Here is a 9,864-nt window from a genome sequence, read left to right as displayed (position 1 = left end):
CCTGACGCTAAGAAAGACACCGGAAGAAAGAAGAAGAATGGGAAACAGCCTAAAGGCTGGAATTTCACTCTGCCCATGCCGGAGGAGGAGGGTGCAACAGAGGAGGAAACCACACAAAACGGGATCAACCAGACAACACAGGTACCAGTAAATCAGGGGGAACACTCTCAGGATCCAAATGAACCACAGAATAATCAAGTACAATCAACAAACATACCAGAAGCAATGGAAACAAGTCGATACAAGTGTATCCATACATCATACAATTCAGATCCAGACAAGGACAATGCAATACCTGATACTGGCACTCAGTTGTCACTTGTCTCTTCCTCACCGTCTCAAGGGGAATGGCCAAGGTAGAAAAAAAGAAAGGGAGAAAAGCCTAACTTTTCTCCGACCTGTATATTAGTTTGATTTTTGTATGTTTCTGCTTATCATTAGTCATGGACTTGATGATGCTGTGTATCTCAGCAAATGCAACATGTAATTTTGTTTTCACTAATAAAATTACACTTTTTTCCCGGGAAAAAATACACAAACAAAACTGAAATAATATTGGACATGATTATTTTGGAATTTTGTCCTTGTAAATAAATTGTGAATAAGTAGGGGAATTTGAAGAAGAACAAGCACTTAGACAATGAACCGAAGAGTCATCGGGTTGTATAAATTCAATTGCACATTAATAGAAAGCATCAATTGTGGAGTTTCACTTTTTCATCTGACATGGTATTAGAGCCAATCATTTATTCCTAACTCCACATTTTTGGTATTTTACTCGCGCTTTGTCGACCCCTCGGTTTTTTGCTCACACTTTGTTAGTGGATCATTTCTCTCCATGTGCTCCTAGGGTTTAGACATGTCCAACCTATCATCACAATCTTCTCCTCCCTGGCTCATTTCCTTTGCTCCCACAAACCTATTTCTTCCTTCCTCCACTTAGTGTCGACTATGAACGAGGGTTTATATGGTGTAGCCTTGTCAGTGTGCCCTTGTTTTTATACTCATTCACTTTGTTTATGCACACCCTTTGTAATTGTTGAGTATTTCGATTTGCATGGTCGTCGTTAATTGTTGGTGTGGATAGGGTTTGTAAACTTTTTACATGTTGTAGCTTTGTCAGTGTGCCCTTGCTCTTGTACCCATTCTCTATGTCTACGTTCACCCTTTGTAATTGTTGAGTATTTTGAATCAACACGGCCATCATTGATAGTTTTTATGGATAGGGTTTATAAACTTTTGTACAAGGTGTAGCCTTTTTAGTGTGCCCTTGCTCTTGTATCCATTCTCATTGTCTATGTGCACCCTTTGTAGTTGTTGAGTATTTTGAATGTGCATGGTTGTCATTAGTGCTTGTTGTGGATAATGTTTGTAAACGTTTTTTACCAGAGTGCCCCCTTGGTGTACGTTGGTGTTGTAATCATCACTTGGTGATCACTTTCTTTATCTTTAAGTTTCATGTTGTTGACAATGTCCTTCGCAATGCTTATGAAGTGGGTAACTCCATTGCCTTCTCACATGATAAGAAGGACATCATATTTCCTGTAGCCTTAGGTTGGCATTGTAGTGCTTGTACAATATTGATCCAACCATCGATGATAGGCCTTAAAGACAGGTAGTGTTGATTACGAGGAAATTTTCACTCCCACAACAAAATGGGCCACCATCTTAACTCCATTTTCCTTGGCAACTCACAATGGATAAAAAGTTCATCAAATGGATGTAAAGACTACTTTCCTAAATGGAGACTTGAAGGAGAATGTCTTCATGTCTTAGCTGGAAGGTTTTGTTGTAAAGGGAAAAGAACAAAATGTATGTAAACTTATCAAATCGTTATATGGCCTAAAGCAAGCACTATGAGTATGGTATGAAAAGTTAACTGAGAATTTTTTAAAATGAATTTTAAGCACTTTAATCTTGATGATGCAACTTTTTGTCGAGAAAGTTAACGAAATTGTTTTATATCTTGTAGTGTATGTAGATGATCTATCAATAACAAGGAACAATGAGAACTATCTTGCATCCATAAAGAAAGAGTTGAAGAAGGGCTTTGATGTGATAGGTTTTGGAGTATCTTCACCACTACTTGAACATCCAAAGTACATATTCATCTCCCAAAATAAGTATTTTGGAGAATTTTGAACATGTTTCGAATGACTAAATGCAACCTTTTATCTATTCCGATGGAACAAAATTTGAATCTCGCATCAAAAGAAGAGAATGAATTTGAGGATACATCCAAGTACAAACAATGTGTGGGAACTCTCACCTATCTTAAAAGTTAAGACCACCAGACCAAAATTTTCATTTATTTTTGGGATTCTTTCTAGGTTTATGCGAAAACCTTATGAAGGATATTGCTTTGCAACAAAAGAGTTTTAAAATACTTAAAGGGAACTCAAGAATTTGGAATCAAATATTCACATGTGGACGACTTCAACTTGATTGGATATTTTGATTTAGATTTTACGAGGACAAAGAAAATGGAGCCTCAAATTCAGGTTATCTCATGAGTCTTGGATTAGCAGATGTCTCTTGGGGGTCACACAAATAGTCAGTTCTGACAGATTCCACAATAGAGGCAGAATATGTGGTAGCTACAAAAGCAACAAAGGAGGTTGTGTGGCTCTAAAAATACATGAATTTTGTTATGCTCTTGACCTGCGAGAAGATACTAGAATACCAAGTATGCGAAGAAATATACCCAGAACACAAAACAATAAGAAATAACAACATGTATTTTATTATTCAAAAAGGAAAGCAATGTTCACTTGCCTCTTTGAGGGGGCAACCTCCAATAGAGCTGGGCTCAATTACAAAATAAGACACGACGCTCCTCAAGGGGAGTCTCTATCCTTTATATAGGATTCATACATGTAATACCATGGGTCAGTACCATGGTTCTTATTAATACCATCTATCTAATACCATGGCCCATTTGCAACTAACTGTGGTCCCTTCTTTAAATGTGGGTCAACCACTTACAATTATTAATATGGGCTTTATTGACTCTTTAACTAACTATAACTATGACTCGAGCCTATTACATAAATAAGGGGGTTAGGGTTGGACCCTAACATTCCCTCCCCCATAAAAATAGCCTTGTCCTCAAGGTTGAAGCTGCGTAAATTGTTGAAGAACAGTGGTTGGTTCCCAGTTCGCATCTTTTGGAGAGGTGTTTTTCCACTTGATGAGGACTTCCTTGATCGTGTGGCCGTGCAGCTGCTGTTCTTGCGTGTCAAGAACCTGTTCAGGTTGGAGCCAGATTGAACCTTTGTCATCCAATTCCGATAGACTGGTTTGAATTCTGCAATGGTTCCCAACCACTTTCTTAAGGCATGAGACATGGAAGACGGGATGGATTTTTGCAGTGGGTGGTAAGGCTAGCTTGTAGGCTACTTCTCCGATGCGTTGAAGTATTTGATACGGTCCGTAGAATTTTGGAGATAATTTCTGACAACCCTTGTCTTTGAGTGATGTTTGCTTATATGGTTGCAGCCTCAAGAATACCTGATCCCCTTCTTGAAATTTACGCTCTAAACGATGTTGGTCTGCCTGTTGCTTCATGCGATTTTGAGCTTGATGGAGATTCTCTTTAAGGTGGGCCAACATGGTTGCACGGTTCTGTAGGAGTTGATCCATTGCTTGTACCTTCGAGCATCCCTGGATATTGGAAGTAGGTGAAGGAGGGAGTTGACCATAAACTGCTTCATATGGAGTCATTTTGGTGGTGGCATGATATTTAGTATTATACCACCATTTGACTAGAGGTAACCACTTTACCCATAGACGTTGTTTTCTGAAGTGAAACACCTGAGGTAGGTCTCCAGACATTTTTTGACTGCTTCAGTTTGACCATCAGTTTGGGGATGATAGAAAGTACTGAGTTGTAGTTGGGTACCTTGTAGCCTAAAGAGTTCCTGCCAAAAGTTACTGGTGAAGATCGGGCCACGATCAGACACAATGGAAGTGGTCATGCCATGCAATTTGAAGATATGGTCCATGAAAGATTGAGCCACCAAAGTTGGTGTAAAAGGGTGGGGTAGGGCACAAAAATGAGTATACTTAGAAAGTTTGTCCACAACCACCATGATGACTGACTTGTTGCCTGACTTCGGAAGACCCGTAATGAAATCCATAGAAACCTCCGTCCAGATTGAGGCAGGGATGGGCAATGGTTGTAATGTGCCTTGGGATTTGACTGTTTCTCCTTTGTGGTGCTAACACACATGACACTCAGCTACAAAAGTAAGAATGTCCTTTTTCATGCCTGTCCAAAAGAATGAACGTCGAGTGCAAGCATAAGTCTTCTGAAAGCCTGAATGGCCTATAGTGGGAGATGAGTGCAACTCTGCCAAAATGCGACTTTTGAGGGTGGATGTTAATGATATCACTACTTTGTCCTTGTAGCGAAGAATCTCATCCTACCAAGAGTAACCCGCTGTGAAATTTGGATCCGCCTGCAATTTATTAATGAGTTGGGAGAGCAAAGGATGTGAAAACCATTCCTTGCGAGCCTCATCAATCCACTCTAGAATGGGAAGAGAGATTGCTAGCAGGGTGTTTTCCTCCTAAAATTGGCGTGATAAAGCATCCGCTACGACATTTTCTCGCCTTTTCTTGTAAATTATCTCATAATTATATCCCAACATTTTGGCTAGCCATTTATTTTGTTGTGGCGAGGATAGGTGTTGCTCCAAAAAATATTTAAGGCTTTGATGGTCTGTGCAGATTTGGAAATGCCGCCCCAATAAGTATGGTTGCCAGGTATCCACTGCATGTAATATGGCCATCATCTCCTTCTCATAGGTAGATTGTCCCAGATTTGTCCCACTTAGTTGTAGGCTAGTGAAGGCCAAGGGTTGACCTTCCTGCATTAAGACAACCCCAATACCCGTACCTGAAGCATCACATTCAATCACAAAAGATTTGGTGAATTCGGGTAGTGCCAATACGGGAGTGGAACACATGGCATGTTTGAGAGCTATAAATGCCTGTTGCGCTTCATCATTCTAGAGGAATGTTTTTTTCTTGAGAAGGTAAGTGAGGGGTCTAGCAATGTGACCATAATTGCGGAAAAAAATTGCGATAGTAGCCGGTGAGACCCAAAAATCTTCTAAAGCTCTTCAAGGTCTTTGGTTGAGGCCAATCCTGCATTTCTAGGATCTTTTTGGGATCCACCCTGACACCTTCACGCCCCACAATGTGGCCCAAATACTCAACTTCTTTCATGCCAAAAGAGCACTTGGACAATTTGATAAATAATTTATGCTTCCGGAGCAGTTGCAAGAGCAGATCTACATGTTGAACATGTTTTTCCTAGGTGAGGCTATAGATGAGTATGTCATCAAAGAAACAAGGACAAATTTTCTGAGATATGGTTTGAGCAGGTGATTCATGAGGCTCTGCAAATTGGATGGGGCATTATAGAGACCAAATGGCATGACCAGGAATTCATAATGGCTTTCATGAGTTCGGAAAACAGTCTTTGGAATGTCTACTTCTTTCATGCGAATTTGGTGATAGCCCGAGCGAAGGTCGAACTTAGTAAAGAATTGAGCCCCATTTAGTTCATCCAGAAAATCATCAACAACCGGGATGGGAAATTTATCTTTTACCGTCAACTTGTTGAGGGCCCTGAAGTCTGGACACATACGCCATTCCCCATCTTTCTTGAGCACCATGACCACAGGTGATGAATAAGGACTAATGCTAGGACGAATGACACTGACTTCCAGGAGTTCCTTGATGATTTTTTCAATTTCATTCTTTTGGGCGAAAGGATATCTATATGGGCGCACATTTGGTGGTTGTGCCCCTGGGACCAAAGTAATGCTATGATCATGTTCCCCTCTCGAGGGTGGAAGCTCATGAGGCTTGTTAAAGACCTGCAGATGGTTGTTTAAGACCTGTTGCATCTCAGGATGAATATGAAGAGAAGTGGGTTTGAAGGCCTGGATGGCATTAAATTGGGCTATAACTCCATGGTGGACCTTTTTTAATAATTTTTCCATCCTATGCGAGCTGATGATAGAATGAGCACCTGCCTAGAGTCTGTGGAGGGTATGTGTGTGGTTATTCTGCATGAAGATCATAAATAACTCCTGGAATTCCATTGTGATTGGGCCGAGTGTGCGGAGCCATTCAGCACCCAAGACAATGTCACACCCACCCATGTTGATGGCAAACATGTGGGTCTTTAGGTAATAATCCCCCATTTGAAGTTTGACATTTTCACAACGGCCTTCACATTTCATTGTCCCCCCATCAGCAATCTGGACCTGGAAATTAGAGACTGCTCTGACAAAACAATGCACTGCTTCAACGACTCTTTAATGGATAAAGTTATGCATACTTCCACTATCAATCAAGACTACTACATGGCGATGCTTAATAAAACCTTTGATTTTGAGAGTTTGGGGAGAAGAAATTCCTGCCAAAGCATGAAGCGAGATAACTGGTTCTTCAAGTGTAGCTGGGAGCTCATTGTCCGGTTGGTTGTCCTCATCTTCCTCCTCTGGTCCCTCAAATGGTGGGGCTTCCTCAGATGAACTGTGATCAGTAGCATCAATTTGAAAGAATTTGGGTTCCTTGCATTTATGCCCCGGGGAGTATTTCTCATCACAATAGTAACACAATCCTTGCTTTCTTCTTTCCGCCATTTCCGTTGGTGACACCTTTTGAACCTTAAGTGTTTGGGTAGTTCTCGGAGCCTGGGTGGGGCATCCCTTAGCTATGAAATTTGGATGAGTCAACTGGGCCGCTAATGTGCGTTCTACTTCATGAGCTATCTTGCAAGCTGCCAGCCATGAGACTGGGTGTTGTAGTCGGACGTGGGCTTGTATGGCGTCTTTGAGACCACTGATAAAACATTCCAAGTAGAATTCATCTGCTAGACCTCCTGTGCGGAAGGCTAATGCTTCAAAGGCTTTAATATATTCTTGCACTGTGCCTGTCTGTCAGAGCTTAGTAAGACGACCCAAAAATTTAGATTCATGGTCAAAGCGATCAGAAAGGGCTTTTGAGAATATCTGCCAAGTCAGTGGCATTGCATAGCAGCGTTGATGCCACTGCCACCAGTTGGAAATAATATTGAGAGGGGGGGGGGGGGTGGTGAATCAATATTAGCAAATCAATAACTTTTTCATTTCCATAATCAGATTCATATACGTTACTTCAGTTAAGGGAACTTGCGTGTACACGCAACTGTGTTTAAAGCAACTAGCGTATATCCAACAAACTTATGATTCAGTTAATTCATCATATGTTGATCTTTAATCAGTGCATCAGAACATCATTAACCATATAAATAGTAACCAAGTGCAGTAAAAACATAACATATCATCACACATAAGAGACACACATGAACACCATGATATAAGGTGGAAACCCAATGTGGGATAAAAACCACCTGTTGTTGTTTTATTTAAGATAAGAAAAAACCTGTTTATAATCTTGTACTGGCGTAGACTCATACCAGTATGCAGGCACCCACCTGCAGAAGGCTACAACCTTCTCTCATTCTCCAGCTTCTACTGGAAGGGAGCTACAACCCCCTAGCTCTTGTACTAGCCGATATATTTACTAGTACGTAGGTGCCAGCCTACAGAAGGCTACGACCTTCTCTTTTCTTCCAGGGACCACGTTTCATAAATTTTCAGACTGGATCCATCAATAAAAAATCAATCACCACTGCAATACAACCATCAACTATATTTGCATCATCAATCTCTGAATCACCCAACAACTGAATCACTGAAACCCTGTCATCAAAACACAGTCACCAGAACACAGAGCAGAACCCAGAACTCTGCAACAACCACTAGAACCAACAACAACCTCAAATATCAAATCTCATAATGTATACGCTACTTGGCTGTGTCGAACCAGCGTGTATACACCCTTTCACCAAAGGGAACCAACGTACAGATTTGAAAATAATTACTTATACCTTTGCTGCAATTTTCTACTTCAGATATACCCAGATCATCAGATATAAAGGATAAGACATGCGTCAGTATTCAGATCTGAACTATTCATGATCATACCATATAATGATAATGCATTTTAGTCTTCATGATCCCGGTCCATCAACCTTCATTAGCAAAGCATCACATACCCATAACCTGCATACTAGATCTCACACTTCATCAGATATTCATCACTTGCACACTTGCACTTTGGCCTAATGATCTTCTTCTCCTTATATAGGTTTAGGCCTCTCTCAATACCATGGTCCAAAACCACGTAGGACCAATACCTTGGACCCAATACCTAGGGTCAATACCTCGGACCAAATACCATGGACCAAATACCACGGACCAAAACTTAGTTTTCTAACATGTACGCACCTTTCCTTCTGTGAAAGTGTGTGTGTAAATTATACGCGCCTTTGTATATAGTGAACCTACATGTATACACGACTTGGTCAATGGTGAACCTATGTATACCTTGTTCGTATACGCGATTATGTATGAAGTGAACCTGCGTGTATATGCGGCTTGGTAAATGGTGACCCTGCGTGTATACGCGGCTTGGTAAATGGTGAACCTGCATGTACCTTTCTTTCTTCATTCTTTTCTCTTTACTTGCTATACTGTGATATTTCATCTGAGAGAGTTGCCATCAAGGACAACACCTATGTCATACCTGTATCATAATGCCAACACCACCATTGCCATTTTTCTTGGTCCAAGTACAGGCTTCCCACACTTAGCTTAGTCGCATCATCTCTGATGTGATTCAATGTGAAATATTGCTCCATTTGTGCTAGCCATATGGCCGGATGAGATCCATCAAATTTATACATGTCCAGCTTGGGTGGTTGAAGCTGGGACTGTTGGTGGTTTCCACATAAGTGAAGAGAATGGCTAGACTCGCCCTCAAGGTTTCCATTAAAATCATATGCCTCTGATTGTGCCCCTGACTTCCCTTTGTGATTGTGTCATTTAAGGTCTGGATCTGCTTCGTTAATGCCTCTAACTTTTGTTCAAGGGTGTCGATCTTCTCATTGGCCATATCTTGAGCTCTGGTTTGTACCATGCACCAATCCGGTGCACTTGTCGTTACTGTGAAAAAAAAATTGGGACCACCCGAAATTTTGATGCTGACAAGTGAATGGTACCACCTTGCTCAGCCCGTCGACCTGATTCTTATGGGCTAAGTCTCCTATAAGCGTCCTGGGAGGGTCTCAGACTTGTTTTACTCCTCGCTTAGGAATACTACAGTAGCCGATTCCCAAAAAAGTTAATTCTGCCCAATGTCCTGCGAGAATCACGCCCAGGTATAGGAGCCACACAAATAGTCAGATCTATCAGCGAAACCCTCAACTGCAAAGTATGAGTAGGAATGTGGCAGTGATCGAACCCCTGCTGCTAGATCTGAATGGCGGATCTGATTATTGCGACTACTACAAAACCCAAACTGCTAGATCTGAATGGCGGAACTGATTGTTGCGGCTGCGACAGAACCCAACCTGCTAGATCTGATCTGGCAAAGATGATGTGTGATCTAGAGAGAGACAAGGGAACTATGGTCTCAAGGAGTGTCAGGTGCTATAGATTGCAATATACATAAGGGTCTGACAATAGTACTCAGCCCAATCTTTCAAGGCATTAACCAAGGAGGATCAACCATACCCTTAGCCGTACAACCCGACTACCCTATTGTACGCGCGAGTTTCTCCCCGAGTGTTGTTCTCGGTGTCGTGTAGCAGCAAGACGCCCGACGGTTTATCTATGGCGAGGTTTCAAGAGAGCCTAGGGGGCTTCTGATATACCCAGAGGGTACTTGGAAGACAGTTCGTGCGCGGTTCTGTCTAATGCGCTACTACTCGAAGGGGTACCCACAGGGGTTACAAGGGAG

The sequence above is a fragment of the Pinus tabuliformis genome, chromosome X, assembly GCF_031772625.1.
Source record: "Pinus tabuliformis cultivar Carrire ecotype Pingquan chromosome X, CPIR1, whole genome shotgun sequence".
NCBI classification, from domain to species: Eukaryota; Viridiplantae; Streptophyta; class Pinopsida; order Pinales; family Pinaceae; genus Pinus; species Pinus tabuliformis.
Note: the sequence above shows the minus strand (reverse complement) of the source record.